Source organism: Condylura cristata, unplaced genomic scaffold (assembly GCF_000260355.1).
Source record: "Condylura cristata isolate star-nosed mole 26May11 unplaced genomic scaffold, ConCri1.0 scaffold00014, whole genome shotgun sequence".
NCBI lineage: Eukaryota > Metazoa > Chordata > Mammalia > Eulipotyphla > Talpidae > Condylura > Condylura cristata.
In genome coordinates, this window is record NW_004567115.1 from 47100928 (window position 1) to 47119928 (window position 19001).

Sequence of the window (19001 nt, forward strand, 5' to 3'; positions counted from 1 at the left end):
TCTGAAATGAACTCTGCTACTTGAGATCACTGAAAATGTCTAAATATTAACAAGTGAGGACACTGAGAAGTAGATTAGGCTACCTGAGCATATGACTTAGTTTTTGAATATAAAAAGTAAATCAAATTTGGAAAATATTTCTAATTATATTTCCTGTCACATACTAAGAAAAAAATCATGTCCAAACTACTCTCCTGTATAAATGACAGTATTTTTATAACCCATAGAGAATGTTTCAGCCAAAAAATTGTTATCTGTGAAAGCTTGATCAATATGTGGTTGGTAAATAAATTTATCAGCATAACTAAATTAGATGAAGTTGAAATTTGAGGGGGATGAATCTTTGGAGTAACTGTGCTTTATGATAACATTAGAAACAGGTGTTTCAAGCATGAATATAGCAAATTTACAAGTATGAATACTTGATCATTAGAAAACATGAACACTTGACTCATCTAATTTTTCATGATCTGAATTATCTCTCTGGATTATAAAGGACATTAAAGCTTAAATGATATAATAAAATTGTATTTGGATTTATGCACCTTGTATAATCCTTTTTAAAGATGTGATGTTTTTAGTATCGATTTGTATACTTTTTCCCTCAGTAGTTACCTCTCAAACAATTTGCATGAGAATAAGATTTGATTTGTAAGTGGAAATATTCCACATTTATTAGCTCTGTGTGTGTGTGTGTGTGTGTGTGTGTTGGGTGGGTTATAAGAATAACTGAAAATAGGTTATTGTGTTACTTTTCAGTATTCACTCCTTTCATTTACTATCTTAATATAAATTAATGGAAGCTCAAAGATTCTTAGAGAATTTGAAGGCTAGAAGTGCTTTAAGTATATGATGTCCTATTTCCCTTTGATTATAAAGCAAACTCACTAGTTAGTTTTCTCTGACTTATAAATCACATAGATTGAAAGTATGATATTATATTGAAAAAGACAGACTTCAGAGTATTCCCACACAATGGTCTCTTTTTACTAGTTCTTGGGCACTTGGGAGTCTTGTCAGCATAAATATACAAAGTGCACTTGATAAAAATGCTTTTAGCTTTGTGTAACAATCAAGCCTCTTCCTTTTATTCCTTTTAAGAAACAGACTTGAATGTGACAAATTTCATTCATTTCTATATAGCCAAGACATGTTCAAGAAGAAGTTGTCCACTTTCCTGATTGCCCAAATCTCTATATATTTACATGCACTTTTAAAGTCAGCTTGTTATTTTCAAATTCAAATTGCACCTTTAGAAAAAAAATAAATGATTTATTTATTTATGAATACAGAACTGGGGTACAGGGCAGAGGGTGGGAGGTGAGGGAATTTACTAGAGGCAGAGTGGGGAGCAGAGAGATCTACTAAAATGCACTGCTGAGGAGAGCAGCAGATGGGTCAGGAGGTCTGCCATGTCATGTGGGTCACCTCCCTAGTTGGGTATTGAACTCGGGCTTCAGTGGCTGTGATAGCCTCACAGTGCTGTAATTTAACCAGTAGTGCCACCAGGGAGGACCCTAGAAAATATTTTTATAAAATAAAGTTAGAAAATCTGACAAATACCTATTTATAAGTATTCTTCTGATAGAACAGTTATATAATTAATTCAGTGAGTATTTGTTTTCCCTTATATACAATTGCTAACATGATTTGCATTTATTAATTACTTTCCTTTCCTCCATCAATAATTATTGTTATATTGCAATGTTTAATGATTATGCAATTTAAAAGTGCTACAAAACATATCTCTGTTCTTATATTTTTAAGAAGGGTTTATAAGTATCATTTCTATCATTTAAGAGGGATTAAAATTACAAATATGATTTAACTTTTAAATGTATATAAAGATACTTTTATAATACTATATATAATTTAGGGATACAGGTTCACAACCCTTCAAATGCCAAATAAAATAAATTTTTAAATATTTCTGTTTAACAAATCATCATATATTGGGATTAATGTAGCCCGTATCATCTTATAGAATAAATATCGTAATTCTAACAGGAGGGCAAGAAAAAAAAAAAACTATTTGTAGAGCTTATTAGGTCCTTCTAGTAATATAATATATTACTATATTCAGATATTATGCTATCAAATTGATAGCCATATAAACAAAATATTGTACTACACTTAGGAAAAAATACAGAAAATGGAACATGTATAACATACAGATTGGCAAGTGACCCAAGATAGCATTCATCCAGTGCAGTTTTCACATAATGAATTTCCCATGTCTTTATTCCTGTGTTATCTAAAGTTCATTCTGCCAATACACTTATTTATATAAAATAGAGAGAATATAAATAACAGTAGAACACTAACCATGCATTCATAATAATCATATCTATCATTTATGCACTTAATGTTTTAGAAAGAGCTCAGCCTGCAATGTATTGATGGCTGTGGAGATTGGCTTGTTATGAGAGATCAGAGTTATCTATTTATATAATTCTAAAAGAGTTTATTAAGTGGATTTAAAAAACAGCAAATTGGCTATTTGGCCTAATGTGAACTTCTAATCTGAAATGTAGGTGTCATTGAATGATATTTATTCACATCATTGATAACTATAACTTGCAAATATTCATCATTGCTTAAGTGGAGGTGGTAAATGTTCGGAGAAAAAGTATGGTTGATAAAATAAGAAATACAAGTATCTTGTTTTAGTCTTGGTTGTGACATCAACATCCTTTAGAACTTTTAGAATTACCGTTTCTCATCTTAGGTTTACTTATCTACAGAAGAATATTAGGCTGGGCCCTCCCTCGTGGCACAGCGAGTTAAAGCACAGCACTGAGAAGCTAAAGCCAATTCAGCATGAGTTCGATCCCTGGCCCAGGAGGTGACCAAGTGGTACAGCAGACCTCTCCAGACACACCTGCTGCTCCCCTCAGCAGTGTACTTCATCGATCTGCCCGTTCTGCTCCCCGCTCTGTCTCTGGTGAAGCCTCTCACTGCCCTGCACCTCTGGCCTATACCCCAGTTTTGTATGCATAAATAAATAAATCTTAAAAAAAATAGTATTCGGCTAAAATAAAACTCCATGATTTTTCAGCATCTATTCTGGGCAAAATTCTGTGTAAGTCACTTGCATTTCTAGGTCTAGAATCAATCCTGATTCCAAATGTAGCACAAGTTCACGTGTATCCAAGGTTTATAGATGGAAGGGCCTTAGAGATGGTCTAAAGAAGAGATAAACACTTTGTTCATCAACATTATTAATGAGATCTATTGAGAACAGTAAATAGAGAACACATTAAATTACATTCCCATTTTGCATAATTATAACTAATTATGGTTATTAGACTAATGATCTTAGTCATCAAGAACAATGTAGTTGTTATAAAGGTTAAGAAACATAACAAATTGACATTATTCTATTATAGTTCTTTCATAACTCCCTGGATATCCATTTTTCAATTTTCTTCATGGGCTCTTCTTTTCTACTTATCTTTTAAATAGGCTGAATTCTCCCTAAATTTCCCTTAATATAATATCCTTGATCTTTTCAGTTCTACTGTATCAGATTTCACTTATGTTATCTCATGAACAGCCAAACTATAATCAGCTATACAGTAACCATTTCTAATCCATCTCTCAAAACTTGATCTTTGGATATTCTTTTTGGTTCCTCCAGGAACCTCCATTCCAAGATGTCTCAAACAGTGGTACTTCTCCTCATTCCCAACACTAGAATTAATCCTTACCAGTCTTCCCTGTCCACAGTCTCCTGGCTGCTCAACCCTAACTATGGATTGCTGTTTCCTCACATCCATATTCCAATCACTAAAAAATCAATGGTGAATAAAACCATTAATAAATAAAACCCCAAGCTAAAGTTCAGGTATTCCTCTCTCTTACACAATTTAGATTTTTTGAGCTTGTACACCGAATTCATAAGCCATATTCCTACTCTCACTTGACCCTTTCCTAGTTTGCCCACCTGTGGTATCACCACAGTGGGCTGTAAGATACCAGGACATCCAATTCAAAATCATTATCTTTTTCACATGAGAATACTTCCAAATGTCTGAAGATTAACATAAAAAGGGCCCTCTCTGGTGGTGCAGCGGGTTAAAGCACAACACTAAGAAGCTAAAACCACTTCCGTGTGAGTTTGATCCCTGCCTGGAAGTGACCCATGTGACACCAGACCTCCCCTGACCCGCCCGCTGCTCCCCTCAGCAGTGTACTTCATCAGTCAACCTGCTCTGCTCCCCACTCTGTTTCTGGTGAATCCTCTCACTGCCCCTGTACCTCTGGCCTGTACCCCAGTTCTGTATGCATAAATACATTTGTTTTTTAAAAGTCTTCCTGTAACCATGAATGCCCATTGGTATAGCTTGATAGCCCATTTTATCCCCTCCATTCCTTCACATATGTCTCTTAAGAAAATAAAAACACAGTCTCCAACTTCATTTAACGTGAGCTTCCCTCATTTTTTCTACCTGCCTCAAATCCTGCTGACTTACCTTGGGATAGTCAGAGGATCCTTTTCCCTGGCTCCTGTTCTACGTCAGTGGAGATTTTCTTTATATTTTCTCAGTGACAGTAAGAAATATAGTCAGAGGTTATCATTTTTACTTTATTTATTTATGCATACAGATTGGGGTACAGGCCAGAGGTACAGAGGTGGTGAGAGGCTTCACTGAAGACAGAGCGGGGAGCAGAACAGGCAGGTAGATGAAGTACACTGCTGAGGGGAGCAGCGGGCGGGTTGAGAGAGGTCTACTGCCCCATGTGGGCCACCTCCAGGGCGGAGATGAACTTGTGCTGAAGTGGCTTTAGCTTCTTAGTGCTGTGCTTTAACCCGCTGCGCCATCAGGGGTTTTTTTTACTTTTTTACTTTTTTGCCTTTAAGTGAAATGTCAAAATGAAAGAGAACATCACTATGCTCACATGTTTTATTTGTTAGAAAGATCAGGTTATAAGCAAGTAGACATTAATGTAGGGAGTATGAGTTTTTCAAAAGAAATACAGTGGCACTAAATGAATATGTAGAAAATGAAGTTTTCAGTCTTCACAAGGGTTTATAAGTTCAGAAACAGTACAGCGGGTAGAAAATAAGCTAAATCTTAGAAATAGAATATTGTCCAGCTATCTAGTGGTCTATTGAATAATATTTTGACATAGATTTGAAGATCAAAGTTATGTTTGAGAAGATAAATATTGATTTTTTTCAAAGAGAATAACTTAAGAATCTTATTCCCATTTGTATCTATTACAAAACAGAAATTCATATAGAGTTAATAATAATGAAATGATTAAATATAAAAACCCCATGAAATTTAATAATATAAAACGCATTATTAGTATTTCATATATCACTCCTCAAATTATCTACATGCTCCTACTTAAAGTAAAATAAGTAGTAAGTCTGTGGTCATTTTACTGTAGAGAAGTATTTCTAAAATCTTAAAGCACCAGCTTTGATTATAAATGATAAAAAAAGTCCAAAATAATGCTTACTTAGTTGAAAAGTCAAAAATTCAATGAATTTTAACACTCAATTAAATGACATGAATTTATCCAAACTTTACTTACTTCCCAAAAAGGTACACCAAATTATAGGGGACCACTTTGAAAGCTTTCCATGTTGTATTCATACAAACATACTTAATTAACTACATGTAAAGAATCAAGTGAAGTAAAGTATGTAAAAACTTCTAGGAGAAAGTCAGTTACAATATAAATATTTAATCAAAAGTGACTAAATAAGGAACTTGCTGTTGAGCAGACTACATGATCTATGTGAGAAGGTGTGACTTCGGCATTCTGGAAGTTTCCTAGCTAGGTCATTTACATTTAATTTCTCAGGAACTTCTCCCTGGCACTTTTTACTTTGTAACAGCATATTTTGAGGATTTATTCATTTATCTAAGAGTTCGAAGAGCAACTTAAGATTCGTCTTGTTTTAATCTTTGAACAAGTTCTTTAAGTTTGTACATTATTTTTCACAACCTCTTCTCACTTTTCACATTTCTAATCAAACTTTAATTCTGAGAGAGCCAACATTGTGGGATTCTAAATAAATTCTTCAGCTGGTGGAGAATTTAGTTTTGCCTCTCAACAAATTCTGAAAAAAAACCCAAGACACATAATTTTATATTTATATAAAATCTTTCAGAATGTCCTATTGAAAAATGAATTAAAAAGCAATTGATGATCAACCAGGGAGTTGCTATCAGCAGGTGTTGAAATATCTTGGTAAAATGTTTTATTGCAAGAGTGAAATAACTTTTAATGACTTTTATTTAAAAAAAAATTACTAACTTCCAAACTCTGTTAGATAAAGATTTATTCACCTCATTAATAAGTCTAGGGTCCTGGTAAGTTTCCAATGAAGAATAAAGACTAAGAAATTCAAGTGTCAAAATACAATTTGAAATAAGGAAAATTCATTGTCTAACTAGTTGGTTTTGGAGACAAAGTTAGCAGGTATTTAATACTTATTAATACCTATTTTGAGCTATTTTCTGTGCTGGCTGCCTTTTTATCTCATACTGTCCTTCCCACAACTGTCAGGAGTTATTTTCGTCTCATGTTTTATGGGAGTAAACTGATGGGTTCAAAGGTTAAATAATTCTCACATGCCCCAAAACTCAAATAATACAGAAATCCTCAAATGCATGTTTGTATGCTTCTAAGGTTCATAGCTCTTTCATAATGCTGCAAATGCAATTCTGATGATTCTTATTTCAAAATTGTGTCCCTCTTAAAATATATTTTAAAGGTTTTCCAGGGTAAAAGATAAAGTCAATCAGAATAATTTAAAGAATATAAAATGTTTCAAATAAGCTATGTATGTGATAGTGTTCCTTATTTTAGTTTTAAGCCTACTAAAAAAATCAAACTAAAAATGCAGATTTCTCATTTAACTTTTAATCCCACACATGTATAAACTCCAACACAATCAACATCTACCACCAGAATGGTGAATTTGTTACAATCAATGAACCTGTAGTGGCACATCATGATCATCAATGTATAGTTTACAGGATAGTTCACACTCCATGTGTATTCTGTGGATTTGAACAATTGTATAATTAAATGTACTCATCACCATAACATCATAAGGAACAGTGATACTACCTAAAATCCTCTGTGCTCCAACTATTAATTCCACCCATTTATCTTTGCAATCACTGATTCTTTTACCATCTCCATCACTTTGCCTTTCCAGAATGTAATATTGAAGTGGCATATTAAATAGGCCTTTCAGATTTATTTATTTCACTTTGTAATATGCTTTTAAGTTTCTTCTGTGTCTTGGTGAACATATGTTTCCACTCCCTTTGGGTAAATACCAAGACACATGTCAGATTCTCATGGTAAGAATAAGTTTAATGTTAAAAAAAAAAAAAAGTGGCCCAACTTTCCTCTAAAGTGGATCTATAATTTTGCATTCCAGGCAGCAATGAATGAAAGTGCCAGTTGCTCCACATGTTTGCCAGCAATTGGTGTTGCCAGTGTTGTGGATTTTGGTTACCCTGACAGGTAAGAAGTGGTATCCCATTGTTATTTAACTAGCTAGTGCCTTATGCTATATACTGAGTAGCATATTTTAATGTTTATTTACCATTGGGGGTATCTTTTTGGATGAGGTATCTGCAAGATTGCTTGCTCATTCCTTTTTATATATAGTAACTGGGGTGTAGGCCAGAGATGTGGGGATTAAAGATTCACCAGATACAGAGTTGAGAGCAGAACAGGCATATTTACCGAAATATACTGCTGAAGGGAGCAGTGAGACAGGAGAGGTCTATTGTGCCATGATGGGTCAGCTCCCTGGCTGGGATCAAACTCAGGCCACTGCAGTGATAATGCTGAGACTTAAGGCCTAAGCCAACAGGGAGGTCTTTCGTGCTCGTTCTATAAGTAGATTGTTTATGCTTGAGATTTAAGAAAGTTTTGTATATTTCTTTAAGAATTATTTATCAGCTATTTAATATTTATTTGTGTATATTTATGAATCTTGTATTGTATTTGAAATATTAACTCCCAGCCTGTGGCTTGACTATAAATTACCTTAAAGTAACAAAATAACAAAAATAGAGGCAACAGCGGCATAAATTATATAGAACACATAGAGAGGAGGTGACATTGTAGACCATCAAAGTGTGTCCAAAACCAGACCCTCCAGAAGGTCACCATATATGTCACTATATACCAACCTCAGTACAAACTTTCTAATGAAAATTGTAGAAGGGATACACAAGGCCATGTAAATGGAATCAAAAAAATATAAATGGTAAATATCAGTACAATTAAAAGACAAACTAAAAAGAAAAAAAAAGTGACACATCCATCTGACATTACAATTCCAATATTTTTAAGCCATTTTTAAGAATATAGTCCAGTTGTAATCTTCACCATCTCCTATAGTAACAGCCATACTGATGGACAAAACAGCTTTAGTGAAGATTCTGTTAATTATTTTAACACATAAATTGTCTTTATTATGTTTGTAAAAGAACATTGACTTTAAAACCAGGAAAGTCAGTGCATAGATAACGTTTTACAAAACATGACACAGCATTTAATCTTAGATATATTAACTATAGATCAAGAAAAATGAGTGATTCAAATTTGTCTAGTTACTAATTCAATTTCACATATGCTGCTAACTCACATTTTTATATCTATAATATTCTAAAATATCCTTGTTCACTTACTATTTATATTTAGATAAAACTAAAAGCAAACTAAGCTACTAAGCAAAATAAAACTATAAAATATTTATAATGTAAGCAAAATAATTGTGACTTTAATTACTGCCATAATTTTGCACTGTAGTTTATTTTGTGCTACTAAAATAAAATAAAAACACTAAATAACACCTAATTGTGTCATAGAAAATAAATCAGTTTGTTTACCTCACTTTAGAGTTTGTCTTCAAGCAAATATGTAACTCTAAAGAATTAGTCAGAGCATGGCTAAATTAACTATGAATTGTTTCAACTTTGAACAGTTGTAATATTTATTGCATTTGCAATATTTGATATATTAATCAAATGTAATATTAATAAAATATCAGCATTAATCAAAATATGTATATATTACTCAAGATAATATTTGCTTAGCAAATATTTGATAAACATCTAATTATTTGATATTTGGTAAACATCCGATTATTATATAATAATTATTATAACAATCAAATATTATATTGATCAATATTGATCAAATAGAACACTGATCAAATATAATTGTATTAATATTTATAATATTTACTTTATTAGTCAATTATTATAAATAAAAATCCAATTAGATGTCTTACTAGTTTAGCATGTGAATGCTGGTGAATATATTTAATTAAATGTTTTGTCAAGGGTTAAAATGTCAAATCTTTGTTTCTGTGAAATGAGTTAGAGATACCATGTAAGAGATGCTGTTTTTCTATATAAATCATTTATCTGTATCAATGAAGCCTATTCCTTCATCACTAGCATTTCACTTGTTTGATGCTTTCAAAATAACTCAATAAATTAAAATCCATAAACAGTATTTACTGTCACATATCCTATCACCCAAATGCCTACAAAGGATGGGATAAAAAAGAAATAGTGTGTATATATAGTGGAATACTACTCAGCAATCAAAGTGAATAAACTCATGCCATTTGCAGCAACAGGAATGGAGCTGGCAGGAGTAATACTAAACAAAATTAAATTGGAAGGAAAAAGACAGATTTTGATGGTTTTATTTATAGGTGAAATATAAAGAAGCCAAAGATCAGGCAAAATATAAAACCAGCAAGTAGATCTGAAGCCTACAACACGATAGTGGGTGGGGAGGGGTCAAAACAGGAGGGAAGAGCACAGGGGACTATGGTTATGACTCACGTGTGGTGTGGTGTTACAAATCTAAATATGAAATCTGCTAAGCATGCATTTCTTATGCAAATAAATTATAAAGCAAATATTAAATATCTTCACTTTATTAAAATATATTGAAAAATGTTTGTTTTTTTTTTATTTGTACAATAACAAAGCTGGCCATTTTACTGGTCTCCACCACATACTTACCAGTTAAACTTTTTGATCAAAATAGTTACACAAGCACTTTGCCAATTTTATTGTGTCAATTTCTTTCTATTTTTTTAAATTTATTTATTTATGCATATAGAACTGGGGTACAGGCCAGAGGTGCAGGGGTGGTGAGAGGCTTCACCAGAGGCAGAGTAGAGAGCAGAACAGGCAGTTTGATGAAGCACACTGCTGAGGGGAGCAGCAGGGACACAGGAGAGGTCTGCCGCGCCATGTGGGTCACTCCCTGGTTGGGGACCTAACTCATGCTGAAGCAGCTATGCATGTAAGCAAAATAATTGCATAGCTTTGTAGTGTTGTGCTTTAAACACTTGTGCCACCAGGAAGGGCCTATTGTTTAAATTTCTTATATTCTTTCTAACAGATTCCTTTGGTAATAAGATAGGTACTAGCACCATCTCCATTTATTCATGAGAAAATTTAGACATAAGAATTTTTCTAATTGGTTATAGATCTCAAAGAAAATGAATGCTGTAGATTAAATTCAAATCTATCTTGAAAGATGATAAACCCATCAGTTTGGTCAACTGGTATGAATAGACAGCAACCATCTGTTCTCAAAAATTTAAATTTTTTGAGCAGTTAATGAAGACATAAAAATGAGCAAAATAAATGTGTATATTATATATCACTCAACTTATGATCATCATTAAAACAGTTGGCTCTACTAGCTTAATAACCATAGAGGAGTCGGAAATTATCCTGTCCTTGAACATTGGCTATGATTTGGAAATCCAAATGACCACCTATTAGAGTACGAAGACACAGACTTGATTAGAAAGTACTTTAGACATTGGGATTTGAAGGGAAAAAAATCACTGAAATTTCACATAGAGTTTGCTGTCAATTGATTCCATTTAAAAATATTGACAGAGGGCCTTCTGTGGTGGCACAGCAGGTTAAAGCACAAAATTGCAAGCTGGCCACAGTTCAATCCCCTGCCCAGGAGGTGATCCACATGGCACAGCAGACCCCTCCTGACTAGCCTGCTGCTCCCCTCAGCAGTGTACTTTGTTAATCTGCCTGTTCTGCTCCCCACTCTGTCTCTGGTGAATCCTCTTGCAGACCCTGCACTTCTGGCCTGTAGTATAGTGCTGTAGGCATAATAAATAAATCTTTAAAATGAAAGAATTAATAAAATGTTGATAGAAAGGAAACACCAGCTTACACATTTTTTGCATTGTATTTTAAATTTTTTTAAATATTATTTTTTACATCTTTATTAGCCCTAAACTTTGAATCCAATTGTTTCTTAAGCTTTAGTAAGTAAGCATACAGGACTATGGTGATAGCTTATAAAATTTTAAGAGTTGGATTCAAAGTTAAGGGCTAATAAGTTCCCTGCTAATAATCATTAATGAAATGATAAATAGTGAAGAGGAATAGTGAAGAGGAATCCCAAAACAGTATCAAAGCAAAGGAAGTTTCTAGCAATACTTTCAGTGTTGAGCAGTTTTGCAAGATAATATAGCAGATGACTTATATAACTCTCTCTACGGTACTTAATCCAGTATCTGGATGACATCCAGTCATGAGATCAAACACTAAATTCAGAGTATTCATCTGTGATAGATTAATTTCTTGGATGGTCACCTTCTCAAAACAAAAATCCTTAAATGTTAACAGATACTAGTAATAGAATACTTGTGAGTCCAAAATGGCATAGATGAGCCAATAAGCTAATAAGCCATGTGTGCATGGCTCTATTTGTCACACTCCTTACTGGTCAAGCAATATAGATGAAATGAACTTAGCTGCAGGTGTTCGAGGTCGGTGTCATTAACCCTTCCCCTAATAAGCCTCCCTTTGGAGAAGAGAATGTAAATGCGATGAATGATACATTAACAGTAAAAGTTTCTCGTTTTTTAGTTCCTCGTAATTCTTCATCAGAAAGGACGTAAGTGTTCCTGCTGGTGATTGCTCTGTAATTATTTCTTTTAAAGAAATTTAAGGAAATTGTATTTCAAAGTAGGGCCTGCCTCTTTATAAAAGGAATCTAAAAGCGTTGCTATTGTATGCATTAGGATGAATAAAATAAAGAAAGTGGGGGTAATATACTTGTTTTAAACAGGATTGTTAAAATAGTGTCAAATTAGCAAACCTTAAATTGGTGAGAAAGCAGAAATCAGACAATTTCCCAAGTGTTCTCTCCATTTCATACACCCAGACTCTGCTCTACATTTTGGGAAGGTTCACAGCATGGGAGAAGTCTTCTATTTCCTTATTTTGCAATGCAGCCTCCTCATTTTGCTCCTGTGGGGATTATCCGCTTCTTTTCCAAATGTCCTGTTCTCTTCCAACTAGACTAGTGTGGCTTCTTTTGATTATCTGCTAGAATCTCAACTCCTCTAGGGTCTCTGCCTAGGTATTTTCATCCGCAATGTTAATACCTCACATAAAGTATTGATTTCTAAATCCATCTAGCATTGACATATACTTGGACCAAAATTGCGTCCTCTTGATAGTGTTTTGATATTTCTTTAGGAAATCAATTGCAAAGTGTTAGGACATGTATATCATGGCTTCCTCCAAAGTGTTGTTCTTCTTGATGGTTCTTATTTAGAGAATAGGTTAAACATTTCTCTTATTCCAGAGATCAGAAAACTGGAGCCACCATCGACTTTCCTTTTATTCTATTCTGCCATGTGCAATAAATCATCAAATCTTATCTGCTTTGCTTTGTTGCCAACCAAGGCATCCCAAAAGTCAGAATAAGATGCAAAGGCATTTCATTTTGGAAGACATTTCAGGAAGCTGTGAGGGAGGAACATTACACAGAAGAGAGAGAAAAACTCAACATAGATGTAATAATGAAGAGATTCTGTGGTAACAGGGACTCAGTCCTTCATTGAACTACAAACCCACCTCCAAATTCTCTCTCTTGTCTAAAAGAGGAACATTGTGAGCATTTCTCCATCAGCCTCCTTCATCAGCCTTCCCATAAGGGTTACATCTGGGTTGTTAACTCTGCAAATCTTTCCTGATCCAAAGAGTCACACAGAGTGTTGCAAAGAAGGACAAGAGGACATTCAGGAGCATAGAGAAGCAGCATATCCACAAACTATGGACCGAGTGTCTTCAGGCAGGCTGTCCTAAACCTCGGTTGCCCTCTGCCAGTTTATGGTCTATTTCCATGACTCTCGCTGCCCCCAAGCCATCCCTGAATTCTCTTATGTGGGCACCAGCTTCCTTATGAGTTGTCCCACAAACATGGCAACCAGAGCGATCGCTTACAAAACATGCCAGTGACTGGCTTAAGCCAGCTACTTAAAACCGTTGGTGTTCTACCTTGTTGCTAGAACACACCTGGGCTCACACTGTTGCCTGGAAGAACAGTTCCTGCCCGTCTTCTGAATGTTTCTTCAGGCAGGCAGCAGCGTCCTCATGACTTGTCTCTTGCTCACACTCACCTTTTTAAATATGTCCCCAATGTACCCGCACATCTTATCTTCAATATGAGGTGGAGTGGACGTGCAGCAATACCCCGTCAGCATCCTTTCACACCGCATACCTTGCTTATGCAATCACTTTTCTTGAAGATTTGAAATACAGCATAGCAAAATATTTTTTTCCAAAAGATCAATACTGCATGGTGACACTAATAGGTGGGATATTGAGTGATCAAACCAAGAGTCAGTAAGACAAGCTTAAAAACTAACCTTTGATAGGACACAACGTTGCAAGCTGGAGCAGCCACTTCATGTGAGGTCAAGCTCCTGCCTGGAGGTGATTGCATGGCGCAGCAGACCTCTCCTGTCTCTCTGCTGCTCCCCTCAGCACTGTATTTCAGTTAATCTGCCTGTTCTGCTCCCCTCTCTATCTCTGGTGAATCTGTGTAAATGTTTAAATGATGTTAAAAATTGTGCAGTACCCAAATACTGCTGGATTTTTTTTAATTTTATATCAACCTAATTCCCCTTTCTCAGAGTTCTCTGATGTGCATGTTATCATATTGACAAATATTTCTTCATTGTTCACACAATTAGTTGCAGTGAAGTATTGAGTTACTAAGATGTATTTGATTACTGTTTTCACTGTTCACTAATTGCACAAACTTGGCTACATTTTTTGCCACTCTTCGTGTGCATCAGAAAATTACATTTATTCTGCGATTTATTCAATCAATTTAAATGGAAATTTCTTAGCACAAAGGCTGGCATATAGAAAGCTGTCAGTAAAGGCCAGCTAACCTTGTCATCATCCATTTGATTATTCTATACATTTCCGTCATGCAAACACAATTTCTTAGTCTTTTCTGTCTAATATTTTCAGCTACTGAGTTGAAAGAACACTTTTTACAAGTTCCTCTTCAGACAGAAAAAAAAAAAAAAACACTTAGTATAAAACAATTCTGGTATAGGAAGGCACACTTTCAAAAATATTATTATTTAACAACTGTAAATGAAAATCACCAGGATCACATACAGGTATGGTATCACCTGATGTGAAAACATTGTTACAAATAAAACAAAAACTACATTTTTAATTGTACCTGCTAAATATCATGTGAAAGCCAAGAAATGTCTCAATTGTTCAAACAGAAACTGCATAGGAAAGTTAAATATGAATCTAATTAAGATGAGAAAACAAACTGAAAATTGAAACCATGTCAAAAGCATCTTGTACTGGATTCAGCTTAAAGTTATTTATCCAATTAAGGAAATAATCACTTGTGCACTGTGAAGATGTTATTTGCATCTTCATTTTTTTTACTGTGTTTTTCTTTGCAAAATATATGAAATTATATTAATTCCATTTATTTTTTGTGGATGTGAAATATGCAAACCTCTATAAATCACAAATAAACCTAACTTCAGTGAGGATTACAGAGGAATTTTGCTATTCATCCCATTTTAAATGTCAAATGCATTTTCTTCAATAGCTCTGTGTTCGCATGACTATCTCTGCTTTTTTGTTATCAGTGATGTTTAGTTGTATTTTAGTCTTTAATATGGAGTTTGAAAGCTTTAGTAACTTGTAGGATTTAATTAATAAAAATTATGTAGGAAGAAAAACTAATCTGGAACAGATCTCTGAAATAATTTTCCTCCCCATTACTGTTAATGTTTGTTTTCAAATTTTTCCCTCTATAGTTTCAAAAGACTATATATCTTTAATATTTGCCATTTTTCCTCTGTTTTCAACCTATTTTAGTACAAATTTATTGTTCACTTACATTAATAATGAATATTTTAAGACATGTGTGTGTATTAATTTATTCATTCATTCATTTATTTATTTATTTGTACATCCAGACTAGGGTATAGGCCAGAGGTGCAGGGACAGTGAGAGGATTCACCAGAGACAGAGTGGGGAACAAAACAGGCAGACCGATGAAGTACATTGCTGAGGGGAGCAGCAGGCGGGTCAGGATGAAGTACATTGCTGAGGGGAGCAGCAGGCGGGTCAGGATGAAGTACATTGCTGAGGGGAGCAGCAGGCGGGTCAGGAGGGATCTGCTGTGCCATGTGGGTCAGCTCCAGGGCAGGCGGGTATCAACTCTTGCAGAAATGGCTTCAGCTTCTTAGTGCTGTGCTTTAACCCGCTGCACCACCAGAGAGGGCCCCATAAGTATATTTTAATAGAATATATTAGCTTGGTATTATATTATATCCAAGACATTAGGAGGATATTTTATGCCATTAACATCATTTCTGTATAATGTCATGAACTTATACCACTTTCAAATAATTCACTTTTTTTAAATTTATTTTTTATGCATTTATACAACAAGAACTGGGGTGTAGGCCAGACATGAAGGGGGTGAAAGGACTACCAGAGACAGAATGGGGAGAACAGGAGGATTTACTTAGATACACTGCTGAGGGGAGCAGCTGGGAGATAGAAGAGGTCTGCTGCACCATGTGGGTCACTCCCTGGCCAGGGATCACACTCGTGCTACAGTGGCTGTGGACAGCTTCATAGCGCTGCACTTTAACATGTTGTACCAACAGGGAGGGTTCATTCTGTTATCTTCAAAATATTATTGGAGGATTTTATTTTAACACATGTGACAGGCAAATTGAATAGCCCCTTCCCCTAAGCATATGGGAAGGACCTTTATAAAGGGTCAAATATTTCTACTATAGTTAGATGATCTTGCATGAGAAAAGGTATCTTGCAGATAGATTTTAGGATCCTAATCATCTGACATTGCCCAAAAAGAGGTTACTAATGATGAGGTGACCTTCTGAGGGGAGTTATTTTACAGTAACACAGAGCAGTAGACACATTCAAAGAAAAAGAGTTATCCTTGTACCACTAAGGAGTACATAAATGTGTTCTGACCCACCAGTGGAGGGTCCCTATGGGTGACTCCTAGGTGCTGAGGTTTAATCTCTCGTCAATAGCCCACAAGAAAATATAACTCACACCTGTAACTGAAAAACACTGGAGGGGACTGGGAGCCTCAGAGCAGCGATAGCACTTACTGACACCTTGATCTCAATCCAGAAAAAGCTGAGCGAAGGACTAGTTTAGGGCTAGCTGAGCAAAGGACTGCTCACACAGACTCATGAATCACAGAAATCCTGCTGTTTCAAGGGACACAGTTAGTAGGAATTATGACTATAGACAAAACAATACAAAGAAAAGGAGGAATTTAGATATACAGTAGATTTAGAATAAAAAGAATATTTAAGGATTTTATGGAGAAAAAAAAGGTTGACATAAAGAATATGTTGTCAAGTTTTCTAACATCTGTGCAGAAGCTCCCAATCTAGAAGTCCTGCATCTTTGCCTTTTCCACTACCTTGATAAATTATGGATTTTTAAAGTAGATAAAAAGTTTGTATATTTATGTAGGATATAAATATTGCTATTTCTATTAAAATTATATTGTTATAATGTGTCATAACTACTTAGGCTAGAAAATCATTCTTATATAGACTGACCTATCTTTATGGTTTCTTGTTTTTATGTTTCATCTGTCTACATGCCTACAATAGAAACAATAGACTAAATAATTGGATTATTGTACATGATTTAAGGTTAGTTGAATTTTTCAATATGGCACGTATTTTTGTAATCATATCAAGTTTAAACATGAAGCATAGAGTAGGTTGAAATTGTATGCATTCACTAACCCTAACTTGAAACTTACAAAACACTATTAGAATGTATCTGACCGTATATAGATCCTGAATATATAGTAAACTGTTTACGATTCTGTGGCACCCCCAGTGATGTGATCAAGAGTCAATTTCATCAGGCATATATCAAATGCATGCTCATCCAATTTTCTGTGTCAACTAGGTAGACTATAATCTTCAATTTTTATGTTGAAACTATTCTAGGCATTGTTGTAGTTTACAGATGTGATTAAAGTTCATAATGAGTTGACTGTAAGTAAAGGAACTATTCTGGGTAATCTGAGTAGATCTGATTCAATCAATGTAAAAGTCTTAAAAATAACATTGAGGTTTCCCTGAAAAAGAAAAGAATTTGCCCATGAACTGTAGCTTTAGTTCCTGCTTGAGAATGTCTGACTGTCCTTTCCAGTGTCCTGCACTGTCTTTCAATTTCATCCTTGCTTAGCTAGACCTCAAAACCGTCTGAATCAATTCCTTGCAATATGTAATATCATGCTCTCACTGTTCTTGTTCTTCTCTAACCCTTACCCCCACACTCTCATCATGTGTTATTTTTCTGGTGGAATCTTGAATGATACAAAATCTCATTGATTCTGCAAGATTTATAACAATGGCAAAGAAAAATATCATGTATAGGAAGAATTAAGCCGGCAGGTTTATTTTTAACATCCTCAAAGGCATGGTATTTAAACAACTAAACAAAATCTTAGCAAGCCAATACATCTCCCATGTAGCACTAACATTTAGCCCTGGCAATTCATTCCAGAATTTATGAAATAAGTATTCAAGTAATATCATGATATCTTCATTATAAGCATTCAGAGTGATATTTCATGAATGTGGTCTGTGTACATGACTGTTGCTGAAAAGCTTTTCTGTGCACATTATACCTCTGCATCCCTTAGATACAGTTTTCATTTTGAATTATGCATGTATATGATGTACGTGGATGGTATTATGCAAAACAAAAAAAAAAAAAGAAGAAGGCCAAGAGAAATGAGAGGAGCTACTGAGATAGCATGTTCTCTCTTATGAGGGCAAGTTTTAAATGGCATTGAGGTCATATCACAAGGGATTCAATCATTTCTGACAATCCCTTCAACAGCAAGGATTATGGGCTGACATCTCATTATTGAAGTACTGAAACATGAATAATTTGTTCTACATTGATGGTCATGAGATATGGAAACCCATACAGCTATGAGGTCACAGTTCTAAAGAATAAACTTCAAAAATACAGCAAAAGAACAATAATGGGATGAAATACTAATGAAAGTTTTATAGTCACAGAGATGTTAGCATGCCTTTTTATATTCTTTTCTTATTTATGAAAAACACAGGGTTATCAGGTATTAATCTTATTTAAGAATTCAAACTGTGTTTTTAAACTTTATTATTTCCCTAACTTTAAAATTTCCCTAAGAATTCAAGGGGAGAGAAATGCCAGAAATGAAAGAACAGAAAAAAATTTACACTTACTTATAAATTAAAGCTAAATAGTATAATCTTTCTTGAAAATAAAAAAAAATCATTTTTCATTCCCCTTAACTTATTTCATATATAATATTGGATAAAGATGAATATGCAAAATATTTATAGGCACATGGAAGAGAATAGTTTAAAAATAGCAAGAAGTATGGCAGAAAAAAAACTAAAATTACTGTATTTATTTACAATTAATATTTATAAAGGAAATATTGTTTACCAACATTATATGCTAATTTATAGTAAAACATATCAAATGTATTAAATAAGCTTTATAATGATTTTAGAAAAGCATTTGAGAAGATTATTTAATTTTTATTACTTTACTAAGAAAAAGGTCTATCTTTGCCCACATTCTTTTTTTTTTTTTTTT